The sequence below is a fragment of the Hyla sarda genome, chromosome 9, assembly GCF_029499605.1.
Source record: "Hyla sarda isolate aHylSar1 chromosome 9, aHylSar1.hap1, whole genome shotgun sequence".
Classification (NCBI taxonomy): domain Eukaryota; kingdom Metazoa; phylum Chordata; class Amphibia; order Anura; family Hylidae; genus Hyla; species Hyla sarda.
In genome coordinates, this window is record NC_079197.1 from 82,491,804 (window position 1) to 82,512,327 (window position 20,524).

General features: G+C 42.5%; 1 protein-coding gene and 1 long non-coding RNA gene across 8 annotated transcripts in view; one reads left to right on the top strand and one right to left on the bottom strand.

Annotated features, from left to right (window-relative positions):
* NEXMIF (neurite extension and migration factor) overlaps positions 1-20,524 on the top strand; it is a 490,983-nt gene that overhangs the window by 111,915 nt on the left and 358,544 nt on the right. The gene's annotated exons all lie outside the window — the stretch shown is intronic.
* LOC130291584 (uncharacterized) lies at positions 480-20,518 on the bottom strand. Of its 2 annotated transcripts, none has more exons than XR_008847970.1 (5): positions 20,385-20,518; positions 11,682-11,806; positions 8,552-8,670; positions 3,760-3,979; positions 480-958 (listed from the first exon to the last, which is right to left on the bottom strand). It is a non-coding gene; the product is annotated as an uncharacterized LOC130291584 (long non-coding RNA). The 2 variants fall into 2 exon arrangements; XR_008847969.1 differs by having other exon boundaries at positions 485-926.

Here is a 20,524-nt window from a genome sequence, read left to right on the forward strand (position 1 = left end):
CAGGATAACTTCACAATTGCATGTTATTAAAAAATATGCTTCTTTCTATTTAATTTTCCACTTTGAAGAAATGACCACTAGGGGTCTCCCTACCAGTCCTGGCAGCAAGCATTTCAGACTCATGCTGGAGTCCTAAACACTACGAGCTGCCAGTCTGCTTTGTTCACAAAGGAGAACACTCAGAGCTGCCAGCCTGCTTTGTTCACAGCCTGTTTGGCTGTGAACAAAGCAGGCTGGCAGCTCTGAGTGTTTAGGACTCCAGCATGAGTCAGAAATGCTTGCTGACAGGACTGATTGGGAAAAATGCAATAGAAAGAAGCATATTTTTCATTAACATGCTATTGGAAAGTTGTTCAACATTCATTAATCTAAAATATATCAAAAGTTTATTTGATGAGAGGTACCCTTTAAGGCATTCAAAGTACTAAAGAGAAGAAATGTAAACATATTTTAATTTGTTACCAACTAAGCAAACAGTAATAAGAGATATATATATATATATATATATACAGACACACATATAAAGTCAGACTCTAATGGGGATATCAGATAGAAAGGGCAAAGAGGGCACGTCTTGAAGCACGTTGCATGACTTTCATGAAGAAAGGCTTGGTATGAGAGATGCCTCATTACGCATATATTTCAGAGGTGACATTCGTTCTGCTCAGCCAGGTTGCACAGTGGTGAGTTTAAAGTAATTGTGTAGCACATGAAACCTTCCACATTCTGTGTCCCATTAAGATGCTCCAGCCTCAGCTCCACAAGTAGTGATGAAAGCTACATTGAAATCCTGTGCAAGTATAATCCTCGGCTTCTGCTGTGGTTGCAGAGCGTGACAGTCTGAAGCTAATGTCTCCCTTCTATCACTGCTAACTTGAGCTTATCTTCTTGCTTAACCCTTTCATTTCCCCTGGTCTCATCAGCACCTTTAAAGGAATAGCAGAGGGTTTTCAGTTTACTGAAGGAAACATAATAAAAGCAGGATACTTTAATCTATTCCAGATACTGTAGATGTGTTACCACTGCCATAGCATACCAAGAGGGTCCAGGGATCATTTACCCTTTATTCTCCTTAAATGGGCACTGTCACCAACTTTTTTGTTGTTGATATGTTGTAGTATATATGTACTACAACATATCTCTAATATAGTTTCATTATTTATTTATTTTTATTAACATGGTGTAATTTACATTTGAAAACCGGCCACTAGGGGTCTCCCTCCTAGTGGCCGGCTGCAGCCTGGCGTGACGTCACGCCTGAAAAAGGACTGATTTTGGCCTGGCAATCAGTCCTTTTTCATTTAGGCTGCTCTCTCTCCCCGTCAATTAGACAGGCGGGAGTGAGTGCATTGGCTCACCGGCCGGGAGGCCACTCCTCCCGCACATGTCGTCACCACCGCTGCCCCTGCACGCTAGCTGCCGGACTCTGCAGTATCTGTAAGTAAGAGGGAACGAAGTATGCGTGCGGGGGGTTTGTGATGGAGGAAATGGGGTATGCGGGCGGGGGTGGTTGTGATGAAGGGAAAGGGGTATTGGGGGGGGGGGCTTTGACGGAGGGAACGGGCTAGCGCCGTAGCGTCGCATGGCACTAACTTATAGTTTATGTACACAGGGTGCCTCCAGCTGTTTCACTACTACAACTCCCAGCATGCCCTGACAGCCTATAGATGTCAGGGCAAGCTGGGAGTTGTAGTGGTGAAAAAGCTGGAGGCACCCTGTGTAGATAAACTATGGGTGGAAGTGTCCCAGCAGGAATCAGTGACGTGGTGCCTGCTGGGGAAGTCTGCCTGGTAGTGAGCACACTACCAGGCAGACAAAAAGTTATTTTTAATATAGTAAAAAGAAAAATTAAAAGCAAGGAGGGGGTTAGGGATAGATTGGCAATAGGCAGGGACAGAAAAAAAAATAGGATGGTGGGAGCTACCCTTTAAAGGAAGGATGGCATGACCTTCAGGCTAATCCTCCCCTCCATTGGATACTAGTGTTGATTTCACTGCGGAAAGGGGGAACCCTATTAGGGGGCACAGTATTAATCTGTTTATTCTAGGCAGAAATACATCTGATTTGCTTACATTTTATTCTGTCTTTGGATTTTATTCTGTCTTTCACTTTTCAATGCAACTGTAGAAAGTGGTATCCAAACTGTGGTTCTCCAGATGTTGCAAACCTACAACTCCCAGTATGGCTGTCTGGGCATTCTGAGGGTTGTAGTCTTTGTACAGCCACAGGCAGAGGTGTGAAAGAATACAGATATACCTCTGTTTCCCGACCGGGGTGCCTCCAGCTGTTGCCTCCGGCTGTCCGGGCATGCTGGAAGTTGTAGTTTTACGGTTGGGAAAGACTGGTCTGAAAAGTTCACCTGTGTAACCCCCAGCCCTAGCAGCATGATTACATGTCCAGCTGGAGTGACCAAACACCTGACCCTCCGCAAGTGGATTCATGGGAAATGCTGGGAGTTGTAGTTTTGCAACAGCTGGAGGCACGCTCATAATATGACTAGAGCGTAAATAAGAAAAAACTGGCGCACAGCAGTATATACAAAGAAATACTAAGATAGAAATTATATTGTTGGAAGAAAATAGCAAAGTTACAAATGGGACCACACATTAAAAACAATTAAAAATGATGATCGGATGCATGAATCTGAAAGCTATGAATACATTAAAAGTACTATGCAGCAGCAGGGGACTGTGCGTTACCAAAGTGTAGGGATATTTCTAATAGTATAGAGGTAATAAAGCTCACGTATTCCCTATGGATGTCACCTAGCGATCCACCAGTCTAAATGCCTTTTATTTTTAGATAGCAGTCTCTGCAGTCTGCAGCTGCCAGATAATAAATACACATCCCCAGTATAATTGACTGCCAGGGATTAACATATTAGCCCTCCCTTTTACTGTTTATCATGTACCTATAGGAAATAAGGCTTGTTATTTTCAAATAGGATTTACATTTAATGACACAAACCATATTTGCCTTGGCTTCATTTGTGTATTCATAGTGCCAGTGGAGGGCAAAGGGTATAGTGCCATTATTTCTCTATGTCAGTAACATCATCTGTAAAGGTGGAAATTGTTCATTTTCTCATGGTGGCAGTGTACTTTAGTACTCATGGTTTATTTAAATGTGAAATTATTTATATTATATATATATATATATATGTATTGACATTTACAGACATAATTGGTTTACATTCATATTAAATACACTTTATTGGCACCAAATTGAGCATCTGCATCTACACTATATTGTGTAAATCTCTGATGACATTTATATTGAATGAAGGTCCCTCTCTCAGCCATTTCCAAGCTTTTGTTGGCCATGCCCTTGCTGTGTTACTGATGCCCGTAGCACCAATTCCATGCAGAGATCTTGAAAGGCATATACATCTGTAGCCTGAAGTCTTAGGGTAAGAAATATTATCACATAAAGTCAACAGATTGTGGCTTAGTTATGATCGTGTACGGTGAGGCTAACAGAATCCGAAATGAAGGAGTGAAAGATATAGAGGGAAAAAGGGGGAACAAATAGGGGCGCTCCCTAGTGTATTATCTCTGATAACAGTGACTGCATTTAAAACTTGGATAGGTAAATTGGTCACCCGATGATGTTGGGAAGAGTCCAACATCCATTAAAAAGTGTATTCAAGCCTTTCGGCTATATCCTCGGCAGCTGCCTATGATCCAGAGATGATCGGATACTGAAATGGAAAGGATGCATAGGAAACCTGTAGGAAATGGGCTAGTAAATGGGGCTGACCTGATCAGTTGTGGTGAGCAAACACAAACCACGGCTGAAACAAAAGGACATCATTTACTGTAGTAAAAGATCACGGACAACGCGTCTTGAGAATTATCCACTTCTCTTTCTTCTTCTCTCTTTCTAGATTAAGACGTAAACTGTTGCTCTAATTTTATTAGACACCTCAGCGTGGATCCCAGAAATGACTGCTTGGGCAAGATGAAGGGTTCCAAACCATCTGCAAAAATAAAGAAAGAAAGGGGGAGGGGATATTCAAAACTGTCCTTTTTTGTGCACTCTGCGCCACATTTGAGAAAAAGTGGCGCAAAGCACATTTTCTAAAGAATTGTTTGCACCATGTAAGACAAGTTAAGACAGTTGAAAAAGTGGACATGGCTGAAATTGCACCACAAATTTGCATAATTATTTGGAAACTATTAGTGTGCAGAATTATTATGTAACTAAATGAAAAACAAAAAATGCTCCCATCTCACTTGTTTATTTTCATCTGTTAAATTGAGAATAATCAACAAACAGCTAAAAATGTGCAAATTAATATAGGTGACATTAGGGCTGGGCAGTATGACCAAATCTGCGTATCACGGTATTTTTGTAACGTTCGGCGGTTCCACGGTATATAACGGTATTTCCTCCCCCCCCCCCAAATTAATTATCTGACCAACGCTGCGCTATTCTGGCCCCCCCCAACAAAAATAAATTATCAGCCCAGCGCTGCGCTATTCTGCCCCCCCCCCAATAAAAATTCATTATCAGCCCAGCGCTGCGCTATTCTGCCCCCCCCCCCAATAAAAATTCATTATCAGCCCAGCGCTGCGCTATTCTGCCCCCCCCAATAAAAATTAATTATCAGCCCAGCGCTGCGCTATTCTGCCCCCCCCAATAAAAATGTATTATCAGCCCAGCGCTGCGCTATTCTGCCCCCCCCAATAAAAATTCATTATCAGCCCAGTGCTGCGCTATTCTGCCCCCCCCAATAAAAATTAATTATCAGCCCAGCGCTGCGCTATTCTGCCCAACCCCAATAAAAATTAATTATCAGCCCAGCGCTGCGCTATTCTGCCCCCCCCCCCAATAAAAATTAATTATCAGCCCAGCGCTGCGCTATTCTGCCCCCCCCCAATAAAAATGTATTATCAGCCCAGCGCTGCGCTATTCTGCCCCCCCCAATAAAAATTCATTATCAGCCCAGTGCTGCGCTATTCTGCCCCCCCCAATAAAAATTAATTATCAGCCCAGCGCTGAGCTATTCTGCCCCCCCCCCAATAAAAATTAATTATCAGCCCAGCGCTGCGCTATTCTGCCCCCCCCCCCAATAAAAATTAATTATCAGCCCAGCGCTGCCCCCATCGGGGTAAATACTCACATGTCACCCACTGCCCTCCTCATGCTGTTTGTTTCCGCCGCCGGCGCAGACACAAGGTAAACAAAATAAACTCACGCATGGTCCGACGTCGGCCTTACGCTGGGGACGGGAACGTCGGACAGCCGTCAGCCTATCACCGGCCGCAGCAATGTTCCGCCTCAGACGCTGATAGGCTGAGCCCACTGTCATGTAAGAAGCTCTGGGCGGCTTCTTACATAACAGTGGGCTCAGCCTATCAGCGACATTCACTAGGAAGCAGATGAGGTACCGGACCAACGGAAGGTGAGTTAAAGTTTATTTTGTTTATTTTTTGCAGCCCGGGCATAGGGATACCACACAATATAGAGCAGTGGTCTTCAACCTGCCAACCTCCAGATGTTGCAAAACTACAACTCTCAGCATGCCCGGACAGCCGTTGGCTGTCCGGGCATGCTGAGAGTTGTAGTTTTGCAACATCTGGAAGTCGGCAGGTTGAAGACCACTGGTATAGAGTGTCAGCAACAAATGGCCGCAACAAACATGAGGAGGGCAGCGCATGTCGGTGACATATCAGTATTAACCCCGATGGGGACAGCGCTGGGCTGATAATTGGGGGCAGTACAGCGCTCGCGGGTGACTTGTGATTAGTTCCCCGATGTGGGGACAGCGCAGCGCTGGGCTCATTCATTCATTCCCGAGGGGGAGGGGCCCAACCGGTATTGCGGTATGGGTTAAAATTCATATCGTGCAGCACAAAAATGTCGGTATTCGGTGTGAACCGGTATACCGCCCAGCCCTATGTGACATTACAACAACAGCCACAAAAAAAAAAAAAAAGAATCAGTGACCAATATAACCACCCTTCTTTTCAATAACAGTCCTTCAATTCATGGAATTTGTGAGTTCCTAGATCTGTTTTTGTGTTGCAGCAACAACAGCCTCCCAGACACTGTTCAAAGAGGTGTAATGTTTTCCATCACAACAAATCTCCCATTTAAGAAGGGCCTAGATTTTAGGTCAGGTGAGGAATCGGACCAGGTCATTCATTTTCATCTTTAAGGCCTTAACTGGGTAGCCACAAAGTGCAGAACTTCTATACATACTATGGAGCATTGCCCTGCGTAAAAATCATAGTTTTCTTGAAATATTATATACAGGAAAGCTGATAAAAGAATGTATTGTCAATGTATTGACAATACATACACAGATCATAATCCTGCAAGGAAAGCAATCCAAAAAATGTGGACATAAGTGATATTTCCCAGGTCCTCAAGACAATACATTCCTCATAGAGGATACCAAGAAGGCGAACAATCATACGCAATGTCTCCACAAAAATAGTAAGATATAACAATATCCCTTATGTGTACACTTGATAGTAGTGTCCCATACAAAAATATTTTTTGTTACACACAGCCTCTAAATATCTCTGTCTCAACGCGTTTCCACCATCTACCAATATAGCTTAATCAGGAGACTATAACAAAGATGCCGGAGCGATATGACCTAATAACAAATTGGGCATGATAACAATAAAAAAGGGATAGGATACACAATACGGTGCAGAACATTCAGCAGGATAAAGGGTGTCACTTCTGATGAGATATGCATAGGTTAAAGTGCTACTACTGATATTCCGGAATACAAAGAAAAACAGAGATACAGCAAAGCATGGGCGTGCACACGTAACATCCCAAGTAACAGATTGATCCATCCAAATCACTCACAGCACTAGTATCCTGGTCTCATAGAACTAAGCTCAGTACATACAGCAGCTCCAGAACCAAGTTCATTGGGATATTGACATAATTCACCATGGAATGTATGTACTGTAGCAGGAACGCCTGTCAATGCCTGGACTGCCTGCTCCTCTACACTGAGCAGCATACAGTACTGTGTCCATCACTAGAGATGAGCCAACTTACAGTAAATTTGATTTGTCACGAACTTCTCGGCTCGGCAGTTGATGACTTTTCCTGCATAAATTAGTTCAGCCTTCAGGTGCTCCGGTGGGCTGGAAAAGGTGGATACAGTCTTAGGAAAGAGTCTCCTAGGACTGTATCCACCTTTTCCAGCCCACCGGAGCACCTGAAAGCTGAACTAATTTATGCAGGAAAAGTCATCAACTGCCGAGCCGAGAAGTTTGTGACGAATCGAATTTACTGTAAGTTCGCTCATCTCTATCCATCACCACTCACTTAACAATCACTGGGTCAGCAAATGTACACTGCAACTAGAGAGAGGCAGCGAACAAAGCATTGCTACTTACCTCACAGACTCCATATACATTTGCTGCGTGTAAAAGTGCCTAACCTGGCGCATGTAGCGAGCGGTGATGCACACAATACATTGCATCCAGCGACGCTCATATACACTTGTCAGCACTGCTAGGGTTAATTTCTTGTTGCTGTGCCATGATGGGGCGCTGCAGTGCTCATGTTAGCATTGACTACATCTATAATTTTGTAGGATGTGAAACTACACATCCCTGTACGTTCTAAAGTAGGACTGGGAGTTGCTATTTCTCAGAGAGAAAAGGTTACCTTTCAGTGACTCACGGGTGATGTCTTCTCCAATTGGAGTCATTTTTTTCATTTTCTTCTCCATGTACAGTGGTCCCTCAACATACGATGGTAATCCGTTCCAAACGGACCATCCTTTGTTGAAACCATCGTATGTTGAGGGATCCGTGCAATGTAAAGTATAGGACAGTGGTCTACAACCTGCTGACCTCCAGATGTTGCAAAACTACAACACCCAGAGGTCCGCAGGTTGTAGACCATTGTTAGAGGAAGTTGAAGTTGTAGTCACCGGTCCCCGCCGCTCCGGACCGTCACAGCTCGTCACCGCTGCCCGGGATGTTGCTGTCCATCGCTGCCGCCGCGTCCCCGACGCTCCGGCAAGGCCTCTGCTACCCCGGCTTCCACACTCTCCGTCGCCGCCATCACATCACTACGCACGACGCTCCTTTTGGATGATGGGACGGCGTGCGTAGCGACGTGATGACGTCGATGGAGAGTGCCAACGATGCAGGGGATCCCGAAGAGGACGCGCCGTAGCCCCGAGGATAGGTAAGTGACCATCATCGGAGCTCACGGGGCACCGTAAACGTCTATCCGGTGGCAGCTGAAGCAGTCTGCGCTGCCGGATAGCCGTTTATGCGATGGCCCCGACATACAAAAGCATCGTATGTTGATGCTGCCTTCAACATGCGATGGCCTCTGAGAGGCCATCGCATGTTGAAATTATCGTATGTCGGGGCCATCGTAGGTCGAGGGGGGTCACTGTATTTCAAAATGTCTCCAGTCCATGACTCACGTTTTCGACCTAGATATGTTTTACTCCACTGTTTCCAACACATCCACATCCCCTGTACTAGCACAGAATCCTTATGGTGTCACACTCTGTGCCCTTCTCCTGCACTACATTTAGGTCTCCATGCTTTACCTGGGGTGGTTCCCAACAACAAATAGATGCAAAAGGTCCAAGGTGTCAGTGAGTTTCACAAATATTTCTGGCTTGATAAATGTCAGTTGTAGCCACAACATTGCTGTTGTAAATGTAATCTGCAATAGAGAAAGTAATTGTACTCAAACTCTGATGCTTTAGACTCTTCCTGCCTATATTAGCACCATATGTGTCTCCTAAATATGCCACCCTCACTGTTTCCCGGATTGTAATGCTGCATATGGTGGGTAGCTAAGTCAGACTGACCGGATCCTCTTATCCCTGGGCAGTAGAGTGATTAACACTTTAAAGGCTGGCTTTGGACACCTTTAAAGGATAAATAAATATATATATATATATATATGTTTTGTTTGATTTATCATAGTGAAAAAAGAATATTTCTAATTAGCACTTGAAATTTCCACTTTCAGGGCAGCCCCTCCGCACTCCTGTCATAAATTCTGATATGACAGCGCCTGCTGCCTGTCATTATTCCCAATGCCAGCCCTGAAGGCGAGCAGCACAGCAGGGTGAAAATTTTGAAATCAGTTTCGATTAGAAATATAATTTTCTTTGCTAGAATAAGTCAAATATACAAAATCATTTTTTTTTCTCAACAGTGTCCATACCCTTTTAGTACAATAGTTGTTCTGAGATGGAATAAAAAAACATCAGGGGGACCATAACAAGCATGTAACAGCAATATGTAGACACGGAAGCATGTAAAATAATCACAACTTGTTTTGATTTGTATAACCTAACAAAGAAATCTCAACAAACAGAACGAATGTCCAGCGAAGTAAGAATAAGGCTGGCTAACATCTAAAACATGGGACTTTTTGTACCTCACTGTTCATGGTTTTATAACATTAAGGACACAAACTTCTGTACTTTATCTGCGCTGGACTTTCGTTCTGTTTGTTAAGAGTTTCCTGAGTGCTGCCTAGCACTGTTCGTGATCCGTAGGAGAATCTTGGGTGATACTGGCGAGTCTGCATATACTTACAAAGAAATTCATGTTTTATCATGGAACAACCCTTAAATTAATCATTTATGATTTTCCAGCATATGATATCAATGAGAAAACAAGACGTAAGGTTTGTCACACTTAGATGAAAACAAAAAACAAACACAAAAAAAGTCCCTGGAGGTTATAGGGCAATATGATCAATAACAACCTTTAAAGGGGTTGCCCCCTCTCAGGGAAAACCCTTTACTAGAACCCCTCCTTTTAAATTATAATCTTTATTGGTCAGCTTTTAAAATATACCCCACACTTATATTAAAATTCCAGCGATATGGGTGGTTTGTGTAAAGTTAGTGTTAGACAATCACCATACTGGGGTCCAGGTAGTTGCTGATTACTGGGTGCTTTATTGTCCGCACCTCTTAGCTACTGGTACCAAGTCCTTTGTTTATTCTGCCCCCATAGAATCGCTGCATTTAAAATATCATTGATAGCCTCCCCGATGTTTCGCTAAATGAATCAGCTTTGTCAAGGGTAGCATTAATCTCGCTACCCTTGACAAAGCTGATTCATTCAGCGAAACTTCAGGGAGGCTATCAGTAATTGGTATCAGTAACTAAGGGGTGCCGGACAATAAAGCACCCAGTAATCAGCAACTACCTGGACCACTATACACTTCCCCAGTACGGTGATTGTCTGACACTCACTTTACGCAAACCACCCATATCGCTGGAATTTTAATATGTGTGGGGTATATTTTAAAAGCAGACAAATAAAGATTATAATTTTAAAAGGAGGGATTCTAGTAAAGAGTTTAGACTTAGAAAAAAGCTTAGGTTTGTTTGTGGATGTCAGATGTTGATTTGTTATAAAAGGGATCCTTTTGAATCAGAACACATTTTTGGCATGATGTATAATATGTTTTTTTAATCCCCATAAACCTATGCTGCTCTGGAGAGTTCCTAATATGGGCATCAGGTGTCAGCAGAGAGCACTGTGGACAAGACAAAAAATGAATTAAAAAAGAAAAAATAATTTCCTCTGTAGCATACAGCTGCTTAAAAGTACTGGAAGGATTTCGATTTTTTTAATACTAGCCACAGGGTCAGAACCAGGAGGATTTTGCAGTACTAAATCAGAACCAGAGGCAAAGTAATGCAAGCAGTGCTCAAACCAGAAGAGTTATCAAAAAGGCAATGGTCAGAGATCAGGAACACAGATAATAATAGAAAGGCTAGTGAAGACCACAATCACAGGCGTCTGTGACCAGCAGATTCCTTTTTAAATGAGCATGCTGATGCATAGCACACAAAGCTCAATGGTATAATGGAGAGGACTACCTAGACTCCTGCACTTGCAGGCTTATGGCAAGGGTGAGTAGAAAGATAAAAATTACAGATTAATATTCAGCGTCTGATCTATTTAAGTTTTGCTGTAAGGTTGAAGGTTTGGAGTCCCCTCAGGGCTTGGCTTATCGAATCTATGGAACGAGGTAGTCAGTAACTTTTGCTGCTGGTGCCTAAAATTCTTTTTTTTTGTAATTTTCTATTGATATCTAAATATATTACCAGTTTGACCAGGTCCAAATGAAAACTTACAAGACGACAGCCAGAGAGGTAGTAAAGAAAAGTCATCAGGCTTGCTCTTTAAATATAAAGGAATAGATTTTTTGTATCAGAAGAAGTATATATCTAAATACCAAAAGTGTTATAGAACTTTAGCAAAAAACACTTTCAAAAGGTAAGGCGAAGCTAAACATACAGTATATATGATACTTGCAAAAGTTCCTCAGTGCATCATTTTGTCAATATCAAATACACGTCTAGCAACACATGTTACTAATTCAAGTCACATTACATTGTTCACTTTGTCACAGGAATCTCTTTCCTTACATGCAAAATTCATGATTACATGAGCTGTGACCTTTTATAAAATGCAGAACATCTGAAATAGATACCGTGCTCTTACCTTTTCAGAGTGGGAGATTTATAGAAATCCTTGTGTTACCTGGGAGGCACACCATTGAGCAATAAGGGTTTAATGCAGATACAAATGCTGCATTCTCTTATGTACAAAAGATACTTTGACAGTTTATATAAGTCACAGCCTTACTCAGTCACAAACATTTGCCCCAAAGTGAATAGTCTCCTGTTTTGCATTTACCTTTTTGATTTGCAATAGAGCGCCTGTGGAATTGGATCAGTAGGGCTAGTCATCTTTCCCCACATGCATCAGCGACCCTTGGGTGCTCATGTCACCAGTTTACCAGTTGTCCTTCCTAGAACTGCCTGTAAGGGAAGGGGGGGGGGGGGGGGGGGGTGTTGTCAGAGAAAAAGCTTTTTATGCTAGTGATATACACAAATATACAGTGTTCCATCGACATATAATGTCCCCCACAATAGTTTTAACATACATCATATGTTGAATACAGAATCGCGTTACGATGCGGTTATCTGGTGGCACTGTCTGCTACAGCTGCCGCTGGGCAGTTTAATCCGTCATGTGTCCTGGCTGCCCCTAGCGATCTCCAGTATGCCTGTAGCTATGTGTACAGGCATCCAATCAGCAATGCCCTGTTTTTCCTCCACACATGAATGTATAGATATGTATAGACATACACACACATATATATATATATATATATATATATATACATATATGAAAATAGACAAACCAAGTAAGCATTATAGGAATTGCAAGCTTTTTCCGATAGTAGCTCATTGGCTGGCACACACAAGAAAGGGGCTTGACTAGGGAGACTGACAGCGGGGTCACCTGCATTAATCTGAATATACAGGTAAATAGTGCAGGTGACCCTGTTTCTAATGCTTCTTACCATTATGTGTAATGCTTTCAACCAATAACTTTACCCCTCCATAAATATTCAACCCCTCTTTCTTTTGTAGGTCTGTGAGGGGGCAGAGTTATTGACAGAAGGGGTGGGGTTATCGCCGGAGTGGGCGGGAGAAATTATTGGTCATACAGCAGCAGCCCCTTTCCAGTTCACGTAAGAAAAAAATACCTTAATAACATCACAATGAATATCTCCTGAACAGCTGCATCGATTTTCACCTGGTACGAAGTGTTAGAAAGAAGGTCACCTGCACGATCTACCTCTATCTACCTGTGGCCCTAATGCGTTAACCTGTCATTGAAATAATATTGTAAGCTAGCCTAAAGAGACCATATAACCCCTTCTTTAGAACAGCTGCTCTAGTGCTTACTGTAGACTTCTGCAATAAACAAGGACTAATACACAATGGGGAGATCTATCAAAACCTGTGCAGAGGAAAAGTGGAGCAGTTGCCCATAGCAACCAATCAGATTGCTTCTTTCATTGTTAAAAATGCCTCTATTAAAAAAAAAAAAAAAAAAAAAAAAATAATAAATCTGATTGGTTGCTATGGGCAACTGGTCAACTTTTCCTCTACACAAGTTTTGATAAATCCCCTAATGTCCTTACAAATGAATGGCAGACCATGTTATACATAGGGTAGGTCCAGTAGAAAGGTAGCCACTCTCTACTCTGCCCCACATCTATCCATATGCTCTTCACTAATAAAACATATGGATGAATGTTTGTCTTCATAGGAACAACTCCTTGATGATATAATAAATTCAATAATTAACATAGAACTCATCTGGTGGCAGGTGCATGTGGGTAGGCTGTATTTGAATAGGCTTCACTGTTATAAGGTATAACTAGTAGGGATGTTATAAAGCTGGGATTCAGTTTAGGATTAATCCAAATCCTACAGGCTTTGAGCAACATTTGGCTTTGTTTGAACCCGAGTCCTAATTTCCATAGCATGCATAGGATACGGAGTTTTTGCCCTTTGGTTGTAAAAATGATTATATAGTTTTTATCATAAATGTTTCTCCTGCCTCATTCTACAATTCAAACTAGGATTTGGGATTCTTGAGTTCTAACATTATGCATTTTTTCAGCTTAATCTAACCAAGCAGGTTTGTTTCCTAATGCTACCTAATATAAAATCTTATTTTGTAAATGTCCATACATATACTGTACCTGTATATCTGAATGCAGTAAAAAAAAGCTTTGTTTGTCAGAAACTATTAACTTAATATTAGACTTTTTTTATTTTTATATTTTTTTTAAATAATATGCTACATAACTTACCTAGCCATGTCTTCCACAGCTCCTGTTTGTATTCATCTAGCCCTTCAATTTTTTTCTCTTCTTGTTTAGATGAGCACTCTATGCAGGACCTGCTGGTTCAGCCAATCACTGGCTGTAGGGGTGTCCCATCTTGTCCAGTGATTGGCTGAGCACTCATCTTGGAAGCAGGAAAAAGAAAGAAGTTCAGCATACCTGAAGGGGGTGAATGGGAGCTGCAGGGAACCAGTGGGGGGGGGGGGGGGGGGGACCAGGGCTAGGTAAGTATGTTTTGTTTTGTTTTTTTATACCCCCAGCACCCCAGTAGCAGATAAAAAAAAAAAAAAAAAAAAAAAAAAAAAGGCTGGAATAACCCTTGAAGGCTTAGATCATCCTAAAATCCTGAAACAGATGGCCATCGATTAACATCCTTGTAACATTTGATAGTGAGCTAATTAACCCCTTAAGGAAGCAGGGTTTTTCCGTTTTCGCATTTTCAATTTTTCATCATCACCTTCTAAAAATCATATGCTTTCAATTTTGCACATAAAATTCCATATGATGGCTTATTTTTTTATGCGACCAATTCTACTTTGCAGTGACAGTTATTTTACCAAAAAATCCACAGCGAAACAGAAAAAAAATTCATTGTGCGACAAAATTAAAGAGAAAATGCCATTTTGTAACTTTTTGGGAGCTTCCATCTCTACGCAGTGCATTTTTCGGGAAAAATTACACCTTATCTTTATTCTGTAGGTCCATACGGTTAAAATCATACCCTACCTATATAGGTTTGATTTTGTCCTACTTCTGAAATCTATCATAACTACATGCAGGAAAATTTATACGTTAAAAATTCTCATCTTCTGACCCCTATAACTTTTTTTATTTTTCTGCGTACGGGCCGGTATGAGGGCTCAGTTTTTGCGCTGTGATCTGAAGTTTTTATCGGTGCCATTTATTTATTTTTATCGCTTTTTATTCATTTTTTCATGATATAAAAAGTGACCAAAAATACGCTATTTGTGACTTTGGAATTGTTTTTGGGCGTATGTCATTGACCGTGCGGTTTAATTAACAATATATTTTTATAATTCGGACATTTCTGCATGCGGTGATACCACATATGTTTATTTACACAGTTTTTTTTTTATGGGAAAAGGGGGGGTGATTCAAACTTTTATTAAGGAAGGGGTTAAATGACCTTTATTAACCTTTTTATTTTTTTCACTTATTTTTTTCAGTGTTATAGCTCCCATAGGGGGCTATAACACTGCACACACTGATCTGTTACACTGATCCCTGCAAAGCCATAGCTTTGCATTGATCAGTGTTATAGGCAGTCGATCGCTAAAGCCTGTATCTCAGGCTTGGAGCAATCAATGACTGATCGGACGCGACGGAGTCAGGTGAGGGGACCTCCGCTCGTGTGGTAGCTGATTGGGACATCGCGATCAGCCTCACTGAGCTGCCGGGAAGCTTTCACTTTCATTTTAGATGCAGCGATCAACTTTGATCGATGCGTCTAAAGGGTTAATAGCGTGTGGCACAATGAATGGAGCTTTGCGCTATTAGCCCAGGGTCCCGGCTATCATTGGCTGCCGGGACCGACCCGGTATGACATGGGGTCAAAGCGTTACCCCGCGTTATTTACCGGGACCAGGCGCAGGGCGTACAGGTACGCCTTGCGTCCTTAAGAGGTTAAACATAGAATGTGTCGGTACATAAGAACCATTTGGCCCATCTAGTCTGCCCAATAATCTGAATCCTATCAATAGTCCCTGGCTGTATCTTATATGAAGGAGAGCCTTATGCTTATCCCATGCATGCTTAAACTCCTTCACTGTATTTGCAGCGACCACTTCTGCAGGAAGGCTATTCCATGCATCCACTACTCAGTAAAGTAATACTTCCTGATATTACTTTTAAACCTTTGCCCCTCTAATTTAAAACAATGTCCTCTTGTGGTAGTTTTTCTTCTTTTAAATATGCTCTCCTCCTTTACCGTGTTGATTCCCTTTATGTAAAGCACCCTTTAATAATCAAAGTGTTAAAAAGAAAACACTTTATCTCTATCTCCCGATCAACAGCGTCCTACCTCTGGAGTGTCAGGGTTATAGCAGTCGGCGTAATTGGCTGGGGATTTTCAGCCATTGGATTGATAAAATGGGATTCTTAGCTCTTTCCCACTGACATGGCTGACTTTCTCAGGTCTGTGTGTATGGTAACATGCTTGATGCTTCTCGGAGGATTACTGCAGCCAAAAGATTATCACACATATCTCTGCTTAACAAATGTGTCTTAAACTTATTCTGAGCAATAACCAAGGAAATGTTTTTAAAGGAATAATGCCAATATGTTCCTGCATTTGTTACATTGCTTTACATGAAATGCTACCACATAATAAAATATGTCTGACATGCTGTAGCAACCACACATTATGACAAGAGACCTCATATATAGAAACACTGATGAAAAATCTTCAAATAGGCTTTAGCCATAAAGATTCAAGTCTTATGATGACTGTAGCCGATATACTGACTATAGAATGGGATGACTAACCCAGGGCCCCATTGTGACATGCTCAGAGTGCTGCAACAATTACCAGCTGCTTGCTAGGGCCCTATTGTGACATGCTCAGAGTGCTGCAACAATTACCAGCTGCTGGATAGGGCCCTATTGTGACATGCTCAGAGTCCCGCAACAATTACCAGCTGCTGGCTAGGGCCCTATTGTGACATGCTCAGAGTGCTGCAACAATTACCAGCTGCTGGCTAGGGCCCCATTGTGACATGCTCAGAGTGCTGCAACAATTACCAGCTGCTGGCTAGGGCCCCATTGTGACATGCTCAGAGTGCTGCAACAATTACCAGCTGCTGGATAGGGCCCTATTGTGACATGCTCAGAGTGCTGCAACAATTACCAGCTGCTGGCTAGGGCCCTATTGTGACAGGCTCAGAGTGCTGCAACAATTACCAGCTGCTGGCTAGGGCCCTATTGTGACATGCTCAGAGTGCTGCAACAATTACCAGCTGCTGGCTAGGGCCCCATTGTGACATGCTCAGAGTGCTGCAACAATTACCAGCTGCTGGATAGGGCCCTATTGTGACATGCTCAGAGTGCTGCAACAATTACCAGCTGCTGGCTAGGGCCCTATTGTGACAGGCTCAGAGTGCTGCAACAATTACCACCTGCTGGCTAGGGCCCTATTGTGACATGCTCAGAGTGCTGCAACAATTACCAGCTGCTGGCTAGGGCCCTATTGTGACAGGCTTAGAGTGCTGCAACAATTACCAGCTGCTGGCTAGGGCCCTATTGTGACATGCTCAGAGTGCTGCAACAATTACCAGCTGCTGGCTAGGGCCCTATTGTGACAGGCTCAGAGTGCTGCAACAATTACCAGCTGCTGGCTAGGGCCCTATTGTGACAGGCTCAGAGTTCTACAACATTCAACAGCTGCTCAAAGTTGGAGATTTGCATGGACTGCCATCTTGGATTTTCATCTGGAAAGTGTTTCCTCCATATGTGCTGTTACCCTTTACCCCAAGTACATCTATTCTTCGTGACTCTTCCAAGCCCCTGGATTTTATAAGACATTTGAAGGTATCCTATGGTATCTGGCACCAAGATGTTAGCAGCAAGTCCTTTAGGTCCTGAAAGTTGCAAGGTCATTGACCTTGTTTTTCCAGTCCACAAAGGCTCAGTAAGCAACCTGAGCCTTTTGTCATGTCTTTCAAACACTACCTGAAAATTTTTTGCAAAGCAAAAGGGCACATTGACCTGCTAAAAGAAAACACTGCCATTAGGGAATATAATTAACATGAATGGCTGTACTTGGTCTGCAAAAATATTTATGTAGATGGTACATGTGAAAGAAGCATCCAGATGAATGTCAGGACCCTAAATTATCGAGCAGAACATTGCCCAGAGCATCACATTGCCTCTACTAGACTGCCTACCATCTGTTCTCCAGGTAAGTGACGCATATTCAGCCGCCTGTCGTAAAAGAAAATGTGCTTCGTCAGACCAGGCAACCTTTTCCTATTGCTCCATGATCTATGCTGTCAGGGAGGACAGGAGCCACATGATGCTCTTATTGGTCCGTGGTTATGCTGCCCCATACGCAGCGGTCTTTGATGCATTTTGTGTCCTGACGTCTTCCTGCCATAGCCAGCATTCATTATTTTTTATTTAGTAATTGTGCTATAGTATCCTTCCTGTGGGCTAGCCCTCACTCCCAGTCCTATCCTGAAGCCTTGTTGTAGGTTTGCCAATTGTCCTTATTGGTGTTACCAGAAACACCCCAGACCTACCTCATTGTACATACTCTAACCATGTGGTCTAGCCATGATAATTCGGCCAACGTCAAAGTCGCTTGAATGTTTTACACCAGTTTCCAAAACCTCAACTTCAGGATCCAACTGTTCACTTGCTGCCAAAAATATCTTGCCTCTTGACAGATGTTTAAAACTATTCGTATCACTGGTTTTAATGTTATGGCTGATCTCAGAGTTGGGATACCTCCTAGGAAGATCAGTGTGATGGAGAATTTATAGTGTATTCGGCAACTGCTGACTTTTCTCTAATCTCTGGGCAGCAGCATGACCACATGAGGGGAGTGAAAAAGTCAAAATAAAAAAGTGAGGGTGAGTGGTAAATAGACTCTTGGGCTTTACATCTGCAGCTAATAGTCTGGGTGGCCTAAATGGTTCTTATCTGCCGTCACATTCAATGTTTCTACGTGCAGTATTTGTTGCTATTTTTGTAAATGCCACGGATTGAAGAACACTTTAGTCTCCTGGGAGCATGGCTGCCGCTGGCATTTTTCTCCAGGAATTTGCTCCCCGATCTCTGCAGGGTTGTGTTCTTGTTTCCGATATCTGACATCTGAATAGATGGCTCTCGGTTTTTAGTCATTACCATCAGACACTAGCAGATACATTATCTTCAGCATATTTGCAATAGGTGACAGATTATATTTTAATGTGATTTCAAGGGGCGTAGACCTGTCTTAGGAAGCGATCTGCAGGGCTGAGTAATTCTGAGACAGCCATTCATTGACCCATCTCTAATAATCATTTGGGGAGGTATTTCTGAAGCTTTTTATTTAGGAGCCAGGCAACCATAATTAAAAATTACAAGCACATCCACTATTATGAGATAGTCAGCCAAGTATGGTGACGAATCATTCATTTCTACATCATTAGCAATTCTTTGTATCAGGCAACATGGAATTCATTGTGGAGGGATATAATTGGCAGAATAGTCAGTACTCTGGCGTGTGTGTATATTGCAAATATATTTGTGTGCACGGGTATAAAAGAAAAAGAAAAGTGTTCGCAAACCTGACCTGTGCCATTGTGTACATTGCAGAGTTAGTCCCCAGTGAGCACCAACCTTATACCAGTAGTCCCTCAAGTTACAATATTAAGTGGTTCCAGGAAGACCATTGTTTGTTGAAATCATCGTATGTTGAGACTAGAGATGAGCGAACTTACAGTAAATTCGATTCGTCACGAACTTCTCGGCTCGGCGGTTGCTGACTTTTCCTGCATAAATTAGTTCAGCTTTCCGGTGCTCCGGTGGGCTGGAAAAGGTGGATACAGTCATAGGAAAGAGTCTCCTAGGACTGTATCCACCTTTTCCAGCCCACCGGAGCACCTGAAAGCTGAACTCATTTATGCAGGAAAAGTCATCAACTGCCGAGCTGAGAAGTTTGTGACGAATCGAATTTACTGTAAGTTCGCTCATCTCTAGTTGAGACCATTACTCTATGGAAACCTGGTAATTGGTTCTGAAGCCACCAAAATGTCATCCAAAAAGTGAGGATTAAAGATAAATAAGTAGATAACTAATACAGATAAAGCAAGTCCTTATATATAAAAGTAAGAAAGATCTGTTGGAAGCTGTAATCACTGTCTATTTCAGCGATTTCCAAAGAGGGTGCCTCCAGCTGTTGCAAAACTACAACTCCCAGCATGCCCGGACAGCCTTCGGCTGTCCGGGCATGCTGAGAGTTGTAGTTTTGCAACATCTGGAGGCACCCTCTTTGGAAAACACTGGTCTAAGTAGAGGACAGAAGCTTCTTCAGGGTCCTGTACAGAACACGAAATGTACTAAAAATAGTAAAATGAAGCCGCCCTCACCTGGTGTCCAAAGGAGCAGCTAACCCTGTTACAGGTAAAGGGTACAGAACATGTAATACCCACTGTACTGTAGGGGGTGCTACCAGACACCAGTCAGTGCATGCACTTTAGGAATACAAGGGTTTTACCAGTGAATACCCATTCTGATTGGTCAGTTCTTCCAGCCATTGACACGTTTCGAAGATTTCATAGCATTGTATGTTGAGTCTGGTTTCAAGTTACAATGGTCCAGAAAAGACCATTGTATGTTGAAACTATTGTATGTTGAGGCCATTGTAAGTTGAGGGATCACTGTAGATGCAGGAGGGCTAGATAGCTTATGCGGCTCTTTGCTGCCTTAACTCATTGGTGGCACATCCTCCCTACAAGGGGAGATGTGTGGCCTAGAAATGATTGTTTTTTGATGGGTTAACCAGTTGATAAACAAACATTTGCTTGTTCGTGGGTTGGTCACTGGCCCTATTGCAAAGGGCAATATTGACCTATTCTATCAAGCAAAGCGTTTAGAAAGAATACATAGTCCCTGTGACTCCCAGCAACAGAGCAATAGAAACTACTACCGTACCAGGCCATAATACCCCGTTGTTATGGAGATGTCCATACCATTACAGTAGGGTCTTGCAAACAGGTATTGGAGCCTGTTATGGCTCTCCGTTGTACATGAGGCCTAATGCTTTGAATGAGAATTGTGCAGAAGGTAATGGGGGAGATTTTTCAAAACCTGTGCAAAGGAAAAGTTGCCC